At 48.5% G+C, this 15,363-nt stretch overlaps 1 protein-coding gene across 2 annotated transcripts in view; it reads right to left on the bottom strand.

Annotated features, from left to right (window-relative positions):
• SLC6A9 (solute carrier family 6 member 9) overlaps positions 1–11,570 on the bottom strand; it is a 229,477-nt gene extending 217,907 nt beyond the window's left edge. The window contains exon 1 of one of the 2 annotated variants that reach the window (XM_063939480.1): positions 11,280–11,570. The gene's annotated coding sequence lies outside the window, so the exon portion shown is untranslated. Of the gene's footprint in view, positions 1–8,869; positions 9,044–11,279 lie in introns of those variants that run through there. The other variant, XM_063939481.1, reaches the window with a different exon arrangement.
• Between the last annotated feature and the right edge of the window lie 3,793 nt (positions 11,571–15,363).

Here is a 15,363-nt window from a genome sequence, read left to right as displayed (position 1 = left end):
CATCTTTTGGTGTATTACAGGTAGAGTGAGTGCAGACATAAAAATGAACTATATGCACATTATACAGTGGAGGGAAGAGGTATTTACATGTAAACTCCCTCACAAAGAGGAACGTGAAATCAGCCAATGAGAGATCGCTGGAGAGCATGATTAGGGGTGGAAGAATTGGGAAGGGATAATGTTTCATTCTCGCCCTGCAAGACGGAGGGTTTAGGACTACAAAGGAATCTGGAAGCAATAAATGTGTGTGACATTATTATATAACAAGGTAAATAACAGCTATAATCTCTTACAAATTACAGATTATCCGGAATGATGTTGGCAGTCACTCAGAATTATCCCAGTTACCAAATTCCAGGAAATCTCTATTAAATAAATAAATATCAGTCTATCGCTGACACAAGGTGTGTGGGGTTCATTCACTGCTGCCAGACAGGGATTTAGGGGCTGATGCACTTTGGGAACAAAACATATCGCTCAAAGGGAGCGTTTACTGGAAAAAAATATCTGGTTTGATTGCAATCAGTGAGGACTTGCACCTACCTACCCTATTCTAGGTACCACTCTGCATTGCCCGTACTTGTGCGCCCTCATTTGCAGAGCATGCCATATGCAAAAACACACAAGATATGCTCTTCAAACAGACGTACATTCAATTCTGCATCAGCCCGATAAGGTGTAGCCAAGACAGGGTCTCGGCTTCAACGAGGCCAGGACGAGGACCAATACGCCATGTGGAACATTCCGTGAGCACTGGATGCAGGAATACATGGAACAATTACAACGTCGTTCAATAAAAGTGCAAACAGCAAGTACAAAACTTAAACTACAGAAATATCCAGGTTGTCTCTGCAGCTTGTAAACTTGTTCTGCGCGGTAATAGCACAGAGTAACGAGGAACCAGTCATAAATAAATATAAAAAATTAGAACCAACAAATTGTGTATGGAAGCTCCCGAGAAGTTACCCCCATGAGAGCAGTAACGACTGTATAGGGAAAAAACCCTGAACATTAGGAAGTAAACCTGATAGCAAGACAGTCTACCCTACAGAATTTTTTTTTTATTTTTTTTAATATAGCTTGGAGATAGATAGGCCAGCTACACATCTGAACATCCGGCAATCGCACCAATGGTTGGGGAGATTTCCCTTCGTTCTAGACCATGCCAGATTGCCAGTGCACGCCAGCAAGATTTAATGATTACTGTTCCGTCCTTCATTAATATGCATGGCGCAGCATGTAATATCGTCCGGTTGGCCGTGTAGCACGGCTGACCGGAAGATGACGCATACGACCCGCAGGAGCACGCAATTGAGCGCACACATCAGATGATACGCACAATTTGTTGTTTCAATAAGGTACCGGTAACTTGTGCCTATATCAGCGTGATGTGTAGCCACCAATCAGCTTCTAACACAGCCAGTAAACTGACAGTTAGAAGCTGATTGGTTAGTACATTATCTCTCTCCAAGCTTTGATACATAAGCCTCATAATGTTACTTACTGGGAAGCGAAGCAATAATCTATGGGGGTCATTCCGAGTTGATCGCTAGCTGAAAATGTTCGCTGCGCTGCGATTAAGTAAAAATCCGGTACTTCTGCGCATGCGTATGCGGCGCAGTGTGCATGCGTGACGTACTTTCACAACGGCCGATGTATTTTCACACAAGGTCTAGCGAAGCTTTTCAGTCACAATGGCCGCCGCAGAGTGATTGACATGAAGTGGGCGTTTCTGGGTATCAACTGACCGTTTTCAGGGAGTGTACGAAAAAACGCAGACGTGCCAGGAAAAATGCAGGCATGGCTGGGCGAACGCAAGGTGTGTTTGTGACATCAAATCCGGAACTGAATGGTCTGTAGCGCTGAGTAGGTCTGAAGTTACTCAGAAACGGCGCAGTATTTTTTTGTAGCCGTTCTGCGATCCTTTCGTTCGTACTTCTGCTAAGCTAAGATACACTCCCAGAGGGCGGCGGCTTAGCGTTTGCATGGCTGCTAAAAACTGCTAGCGAGCGATCAACTCGGAATGACCCCCTATGTTAGCTGTTAAGCGTGTCGAGCAGGCCGCAGACCTGGGTACACGGAGGTTATTGCATTTCAGACACGGTCCTTAGCGGTTCTGTATGAACTTCATGTTTTTGTTGTGAGGGAATATCCTATTGACAGGTTGGAATCATTTACTGGAGTCTCCTAATGATAAAGTTGGGCACAACAGAACATTCCATACAATGTCTGAGCAATAGCAGAATCCAAGGATTACAGAAAGGGTAACGCTGCCCCATAGTGGAGTTCAGAGTCTGTCCCTGTCTTCCAGCAGAGATCTATCACTATGTCCCAAATACATACTGTCGCCGCAATGAACCCATATACACCGAGTGACCACTGTGCAGTGACTACTGCGGACTGGAACATCCTGGCTCCTGAGCATGAGCGAACAAATATTTCCTGCTGGAATTTTGGGACTTACAAAAATAGATCCGCATTGTCTACATATAGTGGCTGAGACAGACGGGTATAGTATGTTACGCCGGCGGCCAGCAAACTGGCGCCGGGATCCCGACCGCTGGCATAACGTCAACTGGGCGAGCACAAATGAGCCCCTTGCGGGCTCGCTGTGCTCGCCACACTGCGGGCACGGTGGCACGCTACGCTCACTACGCTATTTATTCTCCCACCAGGGGGGTCGTGGACCCCCAAGAGAGAGAATAGTTGTCAGTATGCTGGGTGTCGGGATTCCGGCGCCGGTATACTGAGCGTCCGGCATACTGAATACCACCCGCGACAGACGGATCTCTTTGCACGGTTGCAAATGACGAGTTTTAGCATACAGCACACACATGCAAATTAACACGTTACTGCGTATCCGCGTCAGATTCAGAATTGGATGGAACCTGGCCAGATCTGTCTGTGAAATTTGGAGTTTGGGAGTAAGAACTGGGAGGCAACAATGTGTTCGCACCCAGGTGTCCTGACTTGTGACAGTGTTACAGGAATGTCGCGGTTGGGTATAAAGCCCCTTTACGTCTGACTCAGCATCAGATCCATAATGTGATTTGCTTTAAACACAGGTTCGCTAGAACTGGGCCTACAATACTGTACCACCTACACATCACGGCCCAGATTTATCAAGCCTTGGAGAGTGATAAATTGCACAGTGATAAAGTACCAACCAATCAGCTCCCAATTGTCATTTTTCAAACACAGCCTGTGACATGACAAGAGCTGATTGGTTGGTACTTTATCACCTGCAATTTATCACTCTCCAAGGCTTGATAACTAGCCGAAGACAGCACCATAAAGACGAATTTCCCTGGTCTCCGCCAGATACGGCAATACTGAAACGGTGCCACTTTAAAATGGCGGTATCGATGGTAGTGTGTGAATTGCCACAATCTCTCAATCCTCCCACTCACCCCCCTGTAAGGACAGAGCATGTAAGTAAAATGTAATGTGTATGTGATTGCACAGCTTTAAAGTTTCTGCTCCAATATCCATTAGCGTGGGAAGTACAGATGCCAACATGACGACTTGTATGGAAATGATGGAAAATACTGAGAAATTAGCCCTTATGTCCATTACTGTTCTAAAAAAAAACAAAAAAAAACCCCAAAACTGAGGCTTCATTACATTACATTTTACCTACAAAACATCAACTTGCTAAACACAATTATTATGGTAAATACACAGTTACGATGAACTGACACAGCTCTTGGTTTACAGATTTTGCCTGCGAGATAAAGAAACACATTGGGATATAGGAGGCAGCCATACATGAACAGACAGCTGCGCATATACCTACAACGTTAACGGCTGACCTAGCTTATTAATTAAACCCAGTTTTTTTTATGGCTAATCAGAACAGTCAGTGGTTCGTTCTCAGTCAGTATGACAAAACAGTCATTTCAGCAGTGGATAAACATCCTTCCAAATACGGAGACATAGATCTGCAATTCACAAAGCAGGCGGCAGTTTATAAACCCGGTTTTATAATAGATGTGTGGCAGGATTGTGTGTTTCAGACAAATAACAACAACTGTTTGTAAAACTTTGTATCCACTGCTAAATGTAACATATTACGGCTGATGCAGTTATTATAATTATAATAGGCATATATTAATCAAAGGTAAATTGCACTGAAAAATAGCGTAATTATACAAATATGCAGTGCCATGTGCATTCTGATGCCCACCTTTGCCTTGGTAGCGCACGATTAATCCTTATCATCGTGTACCTACACTTGCCAAATACTAGGCACAAAAGACAGAAAAACAAACTCGCTAGGGATAGGAATACGAACTTCCCGATTCCTCTGCAACTTTTTCTTCACCTCTTCTACCGCCCCTTCCCCCCCTCACAAAACCACAATAGAGGGAGCGCAACTTCAATTATACTCTATTTGGGTACAAAACATAGCCTATTAACAGACATAAGGGCAGGTGGATTTAGTCTTGGAGAGTGACAAAGTAGAGAGAGGTAAACTACCAAACAGCCCTTGTCATTTTTTCAACCTGTAACATGGCAGTTAGGAGCTGACTGGTTGGTACTTTGGGGTCTATTTACTAAGCCTCTGAGAGAGATAAAGTGGATAGAGCTAAAGTACCAACTAACCAGCTCCTGTCATTTTTGAAACACAATACACCTCCTGAATATACCGTATGCGCTTACTTTTCGGTCAGTGTCTCAAGCATTAAAAGGTAGCGACGGAATCTATGACAAAATGGTTGTCTTTACCGCAGTGTAAGGCGCCCATCTAACGGGTTCACTACGGCTGGCCAGCGGTCGGGCTCCCGGCGACCAGCATACCGGCGCCAGGAGGCCGACCGCCGGCTTACCGACAGTGTGGCGAGCGCAAATGAGCCCCTTGCGGGCTCGCTGCGCTCGCCACGCTACGGGCACGGTGGCGCGCTATTTTATTCTCCCTCTATGGGGGTCGTGGACCCCCACGAGGGAAAATAAGTGTCGGTATGCCGGCTGTCGGGCTCCCGGCGCCGGTATACTGAGCGCCGGGAGCCCGACCGCCGGCATACAGAAGACCACCCCATCTAACACAGCTGAACCGTTCACCTGCTATATTAAAGCTAATTACACGCCAGCAGCAGATAAGGACGATATACTAGAGCTCACGTTATATCAGCCAACTTGGGGTCTCATAGATCCAGCTGTAAGTTTTAATGTTTAGTTTTCTGCACTAATAAGCTCCAGCTGAAGACAACTGTCACACATACGGTGTCTGGGCTGGGATCCGGTCTGAAGATCGACAGTGTCTAGGTCGACAATGTTTAGGTCGACCACTATAGGTCGACAGTCACTAGGTCGACATGGATGGAAGGTCGACAGGGTTTCTAGGTCGACATGTGCTAGGTCGACAGGTCTAAAGGTCGACATGAGTTTTTCAAAAAAAAATTCTTTTTTTAAATTTTTTCATACTTAACGATCCACGTGGACTACGATTGGAACGGTAAAGTGTGCCGAGCAAAGCGGTAGCGGAGCGAAGGCACCATGCCCGAAGCATGGCGAGCGAAGCGAGCCATGCGAGGGGACGCGGTGCACTAATTTGGGATCCCGGTCACTCTACGAAGAAAACGACACCAAAGAAAAAAAAAATCCTCATGTCGACCTTTAGACCTGTCGACCTTCCATCCATGTCGACCTAGTGACTGTCGACCTATAGTGCTCGACCTAAACATTGTCGACCTAGACACTGTCGATTTGATGAACCACACCCGTCTGGACTATGGACAGAAAGTGTCTATATAGGCAGTCAATACATCAACATCATATGGTTGACAGGCATTACAACCAAACAACTTCTTTTGTTGCTGGTCCTAAAGTAAACACTACTTTGAATTCTATATACAGATTAGAGTCGGTATAAATATTACAAAGATTAAAACGGCAAGTTGTTTTCTGTTTTACAGACTGCAAATCACAAGGACAACCACGTACGTACTGTAGGTGCAAAATCTGCACTAAATGACGGCAACCAATAAACAATCAGCTTTTATTTATCTGGTGGAAGCATGTGTCTGCCTGACTGCTGTGCTAGTAACTGAGCCCTACTATAGGTGAAGATCCACTGGGTCTCTACAAGAGTCTTGCACAGCAATCATGTCTCACTTGAAATAATTATTTCTTCTGTTAAGTCAAGGGGTCTGCACCAGTCTCTGGGCTATAGACAATGAAAATTAATGATAACTGTACAAAACATGAAAGCGTGAAGCTTACAGTAATTTGCATCCCATGTAGTCAACCATTTTAAATGTCCTTTAACGGTCAACTCAAGTGAGAGCACTGCTCCCATTATCCCATAATGATAATCTTGTGCATGGAAAGCAAAGTCTAAAGCGTTTTAATGTTCTGATCCAGTTTAATGATGTTCTGAAGCAGTTTAGTTATGCTAACCTGGGGGGGGGGGGGGGGGTCCCACGTTCTGAACTTGAACCAGATTACTGAGATCTCAGATCATGTTCTGCACAACATATAGTTGTAGAATGACAGCGATAATTTATTTTTGAGGCTACACTAATTGTGTAAAAATAACATATGACAAAACCACAGCCAAGTGCACTTACATTTTTCCCTGTAGTATCCAAATGTAAAAGATAAATAATAAAAAATAGTTATCCCCAGTGGAAGGGATTAACAGAGAAAATGGTGATAAATGGTCATTTGGGTCGAAAAAGAATCTTTATCAAGAGGAAAAACATCAAACAAGGACCGGCTAGATCTGAGTCTTCCAACCTGTTCTACGTATGCTCATGGTTACCTCAGATAAATGGTTAATTCAGTGGGGTCTATTCATTTAAGCAGTGAAAATTGTGGATAAGTTAGCCAGTGGAGAAGTTGCCCATGGCAACCGATCAGCATTAAGATGTATCATTTGCATACTATAAAATAATACAGAGCAGCTGATTGGTTGCCATGGGCAACTTCTCCACTGGCTCACTTCTCCACACGTTTCACTGTTTAATGAAAAGACCCCAATATCTGTCTCCGAGTCCTTCCACTTATTTGCATATAGTGCCACAAGGGAGGAGCAAAGGCCAGAGAAGAAACAAATAGATGTGACCTCATACACTGCGCTATTTATGCTGTATAGCACCAGACGCCTGGCGCAACTTGTACGTTCTGCCACGGGCAGAGATTCCCGGACTTTTGGACATTTTCCTGAATTTAGCGTCTTATTCGCACTTATTATTAGTATTTCTGTGGCAAAGAAATTAGTAATAAAGCTGCAGATTAGGCACAAAATTGGGTGGTAATGCGTGGCTGCTCGTATCAGTCCTCTGTCCTTTTACACAGGTTAGCATCTAAGGTGCACGCAAAGCTAAGCGCCCAGGGTACCTGTCCATTGTACTTCTGCCGCATTAGTGGTGTGAACAAGATTCAGATTTTGTGAATAAGTATGTGGCAGGATGCATGGCATCGATGCAAAGTCTATGGCGTGGCATGGCTATGTCGCAAAGTCTGTGGTGCGGCGTGCCTTAGACGTAAAGTCTGTGGCATGCAAACATGGCTATTTCACACAAATTGAGGCAGCATCTGTATTTTAATGAAGAAACAAAAATAAATGTCAAAAACATAACACTTTTTATGCTCTAATAACTCAAGGATTTATGGTAGCCACCAGGTCACTGGGGTACCTGCACATAGTGAAGGTAGCCATTTTGAGGGCAGAGTTAGTGTGAGTGGGCAAGTAACACTACCAATGAAATGCTTGGAAAATTAACACCTGTAAATTAAACAACCATCAAATCAGAAGCAAAGGCTAAATCATGGTGGCAAAACCTTCCTCTATGACTAACGCATCACCAGGTAGTTTGAGGCGTGGGTACACTCTGCAGATTGATCACACGTGTGTGCTATGAAAATACATAGAAAGAAAAAAAAACATTCTCACATGGCAAAGGATTCTCATGCCCTTTGCCAATACAAATCGTCTTGTATGCAGTAAACAGGGAACTGTGTATAATAAAAGCTTAAAAGCAACACTATGATTTTAAAACACAATATTGCGAATAACACCGTCTCTTATTTGTACTATTGTTACACTTTTTTCCCACTTACACTAATTACTTATGCTGGGTACACACTGGACGATATTTTGTTTGAGTATTAGCAGGTATGTAAACAAGATATGTCTGTGAACAATGTTATTCACTGACATATCGCGATGGCCCTGCAGCACAGGCGATGCCCGCTATTCTCTGTAAAGCGCTGCGGAATATGTGTGCGCTATATAAATAACTGGTAATAAATAAATAATATCTGCAGATACTTCGGCGCAACTGGCTGTGTGTGTGTACAGGTGACCCGCCGACCGGCCAAACACTTGCTGCAGGGACCATCGGTGACTGACATCTGAGATGGGCTGGCAGACACATTGGGGGGGAATTCAATTGTTATCGCGCCCCGAACTCCCGTCTAAAGGGCAGGAGATTGCAGGGGCGATATTCAATTGATCTCATTATCGCGCTGACCGTGCCCATTAGTGTCGGGATCCGAAAAGTGGCGTTTAGGCACCCAAACATGTAACTTTTGACATATTTCAGCTTGCACCACCGATGGGGTGTGAGCATAAATGTCAGCGACGGCAGCTAATCATGCCCGAACTGAGCTACAATTGGTTAGCTCCGTTTGGCGCCATCTGGTGGTTGCCGGAGCGAATTACATTTGAATTCCTGTAAGTGGATATGCCAGAGGTTCCCAAACTGCACCATTACAATACAGGTTTTAAGGATATACATGCTGCAACCCAGATGGTTAAGTCAAATTAACTGAGGTACTAATTAAGTCACCTGAGCTCAAGCAAGGATATCCTTAAAACCTGGACTGTAATAACAGAGCTTGTGAAACTCCGGTGTCTGCTTACCTGAATCAGCCACTCGATAGGCAGGATGGCGGATTGGCAGATAGATCTGCCTGGTGTGTACCCACCCTTAGCCACATCAGAACAAACAGTTACTGGAATGTGGCTGGGAATAAGTACAGTAATTGTTATAGAGAACACCAAGATCTGTCAGAACCCTGATGCTTCATGAGTGGCATGGAAATAGTCACACAGCTCCCCCCCCCACCAACCTGCCCCTTACTATCTGCACCAGTTCTGTCTCTTAGTGCCTCCCCCCCCCCCCTCACTTATGCCCTTTACTGCCCCCATTAGCCCTGTCAATCCCTTACTGCCCCACCAGCCCTGTCCCTTCCGCTCCCACTAGCCTTGCACCTTACTGTCTCCACCGGCCCTAACTATCTCCCTTACTGCCCCCACCAGCCCTCTCCCTTACTGCCCTCATCAGCCTTGTCCCTTCTGTTCCCACCAGCCCTACCTATCTCCCTTACTGCCCCCACCAGCCCTAGCTATCTCCGTTACTGCCCCCACCATCAGCCCTGCTCCTTACAACCCCCACCACCAGCCCTGCTCCTTACTGCCTCCACCACCAGCCCTGCTCCTTACTGCCCCCACCACCAGCCCTGCTCCTTACTGGCCACACCATCAGCCCTGCTCCTTACAGTCCTCACCACCAACCCTGCTCCTTACTGCCCCCACCATCAGCCCTGCTCCTTACAGCCCTCAATACCAGCCATGCTCCTTACTGCCCCCACCACCAACCCTGCTCCTTACTGCCCCCACCACCAGCCCTGCTCCTTACTGCCCCCACCACCAGCCCTGCTCCTTAATGCCCCCACCACCAGTCCTGCTCCTTACTGCCCCCCACCACCAGCCCTGCTCCGTACTGCCCCCACCACCAGCCCTGTTCCTTACTGCCCACAACACCAGCCATGCTCCTTACTGCCCCCACCACCAGCCCTGCTCCTTACTGCCCCCACCACCAGCCCTGCTCCTTACTGCCCCCAATACCAGCCCTGCTCCTTACTGCCCCCAATACCAGCCCTGCTCCTTACAGCCACCAATACCAGCCATGTTCCTTACTGCCCCCACCACCAGCCCTGCTCCTTACTGCCCCCACCATCAGCCCTGCTCCTTACTGCCCCCACCACCAGCCCTGCACCTTACTGCCCCCACCACCAGCCCTGCTTCTGACTGCCCCCACCATCAGCCCTGTTCCTTACTGCCCCCACCATCAGCCCTGCTTCTTACTGCCCCACCACCAGCCCTGCGCCTTACTGCCCCCACCACCAGCCCTGCTCATTACAGCCCCCACCACCAGCCCTGTTCCTTACTGCCCCCACCACCAGCCCTGCTCCTTACTGCCCCCACCGCCAGCCCTGCTCCTTACTGTCCCCAATACCAGCCCTGCTCCTTACTGCCCCCACCATCAGCCCTGCTCCTTACTGCCCCCACCACCATCCCTGCTCCTTACTGCCCCCACCATCAGCCCTGCTGCTTACTGCCCCCACCACCAGCCCTGCGCCTTACTGCCCCCACCACCAGCCCTGCTCCTTACTGCCCCACCATCAGCCCTGCTCCTTACTGCCCACACAGGGCAGCTCTTATCTGTCCCCACCAGCCCTCACTCCTTACTGTACCCCCAGCCCTGCACCTTGTTGGAGCAGCAGCAGCAGTTCTGCCCCGCCCCTTTGTTGCCCCCCACTCTGTGTACCTTCTAGTGTAGTTACATCAGCTGCCACGTGTTGTAGGAGTGGCCCCGCCCACTATATGTTGTGGAAAGTTACTGGGGGGCAGAACCCACATGCTACATAAACACCCCAGGAGGCAGACAGCCAACAGCACCAGCACAGAAATAATTCTAATAATAATAATAATAATAATGACAATCCCACCTATATATCCCCAATACAGCAGGCATGAGACACTGTGCCCTGCACATCATGCACAATGCACCCATACACTGCAGAGGTTCCAGCAGCCTGCAATAAAATATATAATATATATCCCACATATACATGGTACATCCAATACACAGCATATACATCATACATAACATGCATCCTACATATAACATACACATCCCATATATCAGTGCAGTGTCCCAAGTTCTTCACGAGTTCTGTCACAGGCATAATACATCAGCTGTAGCTTCCATTGTGCCCCAGTGCAGTACCAGCAGCAGAGACCCCCGGATACTGAGCAGCAGCAGCAGCCCCCGCACAGACTGCCAGCAGCACACACTGCAGTAACCGCAGAGACCCCCGGCCACCGAGCTGCTGCTCCCAGTGCAGAGACTGACTGACCCCAGCACCCAGTGCAGTAACCGCAGAGACCCCGGACACTGAGCACTGAGCAGCCCCGCACTGAGCACTGAGCAGCCCCGCACTGACACTACACATCCCGGGCACACAGAGCGGAGGAAGCCCCTTACCATGCTGCAGTCAGTCCTTCTCTCCCCCGGCAGACCCCGGCTCCTGTCTGTAGCCTCCTGTCACTGTCACAGCTTTTCTTAAAGGCAAAGTTGCATCATCCAGCTAGAGGACGGCCCCTGGTCTGCGAGTCCTCCCCCTGTCAGCGCTGCTGAGTTTGGGGAAGGAATGGGGAAGTCACTCCCTCCACTGCTCCGCTGGGCTCAGCTCCTGCACACTGCACTGCCCGGAGACCCCTCCTGGCCGGCATCATGTAACCGTTCCTGCACGTAGCACTGCCCGGGGAGCCCCTCCTGGCCGGCATCAAAGAACGGTTCCTGCACGTAGCACTGCCCGGAGACCCCCTCCTGGCCGGCATCATGCAACCGTTCCTGCACGCAGCAGTGCCCACAGAGTGAGGGAAAGGTCCTGTCTATCATTAAGTAACCGTTCCTGCACACAGCACTGGCCAGGGACCCCTCCTGTCTATGATCATGGAACTGTTCCTGCACACAGCACTGCCTGGGGACCACTGAAGTAACCGTTCCTGCATGCAGCATTGCCCAGAGAGACCCCTCCTGGCCGGCATCATGGAACCGTTCCTGCACGCAGCACTGCCCAGAGAGACCCCTCCTGACCGGCATCATGTAACTGTTCCTGCACGCAGCACTGCCCAGAGAGACCCCTCCTGACCGGCATCATGTAACCGTTCCTGCACGCAGCACTGCCCAGAGAGACCCCTCCTGACCGGTATCATGTAACCGTTCCTGCACGCAGCACTGCCCTGAGAGTGGGGGACACGTTCTGTCTATCATTAAGTAACTGTTCCTGCATATAGCACTGCTTGGGGACCCGTCATGTAACCGTTCCTGCACACAGCAATCCTTGGGGACCCGTCATGTAACCGTTCCTGCACACAACACTGCTTGGGGACCCGTCATGTAACCGTTCCTGCACACAACACTGCTTGGGGACCCGTCATGTAACCGTTCCTGCACACAACACTGCTTGGGGACCCGTCATGTAACCGTTCCTGCACACAGCAATGCTCGGGGACAGTTCCTGTCTATTATCATAGAACCGTTCCTGCACACAGCACTGCCTGGGGAACCCTCCTGTCTATCATCATGTAAAATTCCTCCACACAGCACTGTCCGGGTGGCACCACTTCTATTTATGATCATGGAACCGTTCCTGCACACAGCACAGCCTGGGACTGCTCCTGTCTATGATCATTTAACCTTTCCTGCACACAGCACAGCCAGTTACTTCTCCTGTCTATGATCACGGAACTGTTCCTGCACACAGCACAGCCTGTTACTGCTCCTGTCTATCACCATGGAACCGTTCCTGCACACAGCACTGCCCGGGATTTGCTCCTGTCTATGACCATGGAACCGTTCCTGCACACAGCACAGCCTGTTACTGCTCCTGTCTATGACCATGGAACCGTTCCTGCACACAGCACTGCCCGGGATTTGCTCCTGTCTATGATCATGGAACCGTTCCTGCACACAGCACTTGCTGGGACTGCTTCTGTCTATGATAATGGAACTGTTCCTGCACACAGCACAGCCTGTTACTGCTCCTGTCTATCACCATGGAACCGTTCCTGCACACAGCACTGCCCGGGATTTGCTCCTGTCTATGATCATGGAACCGTTCCTGCACACAGCACTTGCTGGGACTGCTTCTGTCTATGATAATGGAACTGTTCCTGCACACAGCACAGCCTGTTACTGCTCCTGTCTATCACCATGGAACCGTTCCTGCACACAGCACTGCCCGGGATTTGCTCCTGTCTATGATCATGGAACCGTTCCTGCACACAGCACTTGCTGGGACTGCTTCTGTCTATGATCACGGAACTGTTCCTGCACACAGCACAGCCTGTTACTGCTCCTGTCTATCACCATGGAACCGTTCCTGCACACAGCACTGCCCGGGATTTGCTCCTGTCTATGATCATGGAACCGTTCCTGCACACAGCACTTGCTGGGACTGCTTCTGTCTATGATAATGGAACTGTTCCTGCACACAGCACAGCCTGTTACTGCTCCTGTCTATCACCATGGAACCGTTCCTGCACACAGCACTGCCCGGGATTTGCTCCTGTCTATGATCATGGAACCGTTCCTGCACACAGCACTTGCTGGGACTGCTTCTGTCTATGATCACGGAACTGTTCCTGCACACAGCACAGCCTGTTACTGCTCCTGTCTATCACCATGGAACCGTTCCTGCACACAGCACTGCCCGGGATTTGCTCCTGTCTATGATCATGGAACCGTTCCTGCACACAGCACTTGCTGGGACTGCTTCTGTCTATGATCATGGAACCGTTCCTGCACACAGCACTTGCTGGGACTGCTTCTGTCTATGATAATGGAACTGTTCCTGCACACAGCACTGCCGGGGATCCCTCCTGTATATATCGTGAACCGTTCTTACATGCAGCAATGGCTGGAGCTGATATTTCTGCAAATACCAGCTCGGTGACACAAAAACCTGCTTCCCTACCAGATCATCCAGATCTTTTACTGTGTCTTCCCCCAGTCACTGATCGCACCTTACCTGCAGAGCCCCTACTGCCATGTCTGTCTCACCTGTAACATGCTGTACCTGCCTTATGTCAGGTGTGCTTCTCACCTGTTGATAACCTGCAGCTGAGTCCCACTTCTAATATTCCTCCAGCTACACACAAATACACTGATAATATTCCCATAATATAGCCATAACAGTATGTAGTCAAAATGTCGACACTCACATTGCCGACGGGTTTAGTGTTTGGTTTAGGCATAGGGCTACGATCAGTGCTGAAATACACTAAAAATGCATTGTCGACATGTCAGTGTCAACATTTCAGGTGTATTTCCACTGAAGTGTTGACATGCAGCATGACTGCATGCTCAGAATGTTGACAGTGACTGTCAACATTCATAAACTACCCGATGATATGTTGACATGATGAACTGTCAGCGAACCATTCCTGGTAGTAGGCGTTGGCTAACTCCTTCCAGGTTCTGTGGTCGACATTGTGGCATTGACCTTATGAGTGCTGACATTGTTACTGTCGACCATTTGACCGGATACGATATCCAGTTGTTGAGTCGACGCAACCTCTTTAAGCTATGCCTACATATGAACTCCCTGTTACTACCCAGTTGTTTTGGAGTAAGCACCATCCACAAACTGGTGTATGTTCAACTCGGCATCAGCCACAAAAGGGTCAATCTTAATAGGTGTGATTTGGGTCCTGCGAGCCACTCTCACTTCGGGTCCGCACAGTGGCCCTCATTCCGAGTTGTTCGCTCGGTAAAAATCTTCGCATCGCAGCGATTTTCCGCTTAATGCGCATGCGCAATGTCCGCACTGCGACTGCGCCAAGTAAATTTGCTATGCACTTAGTAATTTTACTCACGGCTTTTTCATCGTTCTGGCGATCGTAATGTGATTGACAGGAAATGGGTGTTACTGGGCGGAAACAGGCCGTTTTATGGGCGTGTGGGAAAAAACGCTACCGTTTCCGGAAAAAACGCAGGAGTGGCCGGAGAAACGGAGGAGTGTCTGGGCGAACGCTGGGAGTGTTTGTGACGTCAAACCAGGAACGACAAGCACTGAACTGATCGCAGATGCCGAGTAAGTCTGAAGCTACTCAGAAACTGCTACGAGGTGTGTAATCGCAATATTGCGAATACATCGTTCGCAATTTTAAGATGCTAAGATTCACTCCCAGTAGGCGGCGGCTTAGCGTGAGCAACTCTGCTAAAATCGCCTTGCGAGCGAACAACTCGGAATGACCCCCAGTGTCTTGCCGATTCCAAACTCACTCTGCATTTCACTGTTTTTTCTGCACATACCCCTGAGCAGGCGGAAAGATGGGGAAAATCTGTATGTTAAGGTAGAAATGTTGGGCCACAGTGCAGAGCCTCTGGTACACCACTCCCAATGTATTATCACATAATAATAGCATACATTGGTCAATACAGACATGTCCGTGTTCAGGTGACTTTATCTAAAAGGCTCAATAATGGAGTAAATGATGTGGGACAGGTAAGTACAGGTGTTGTATTGATGGCAGAGGAGTTTTTGAACCTGTAGATGGGA

Source organism: Pseudophryne corroboree, chromosome 9 (genome assembly GCF_028390025.1).
Source record: "Pseudophryne corroboree isolate aPseCor3 chromosome 9, aPseCor3.hap2, whole genome shotgun sequence".
Lineage (NCBI taxonomy): Eukaryota > Metazoa > Chordata > Amphibia > Anura > Myobatrachidae > Pseudophryne > Pseudophryne corroboree.
The sequence above is the reverse complement of the archived record's forward strand: the minus strand, read 5'-3'. Positions and strand labels throughout refer to the sequence as shown.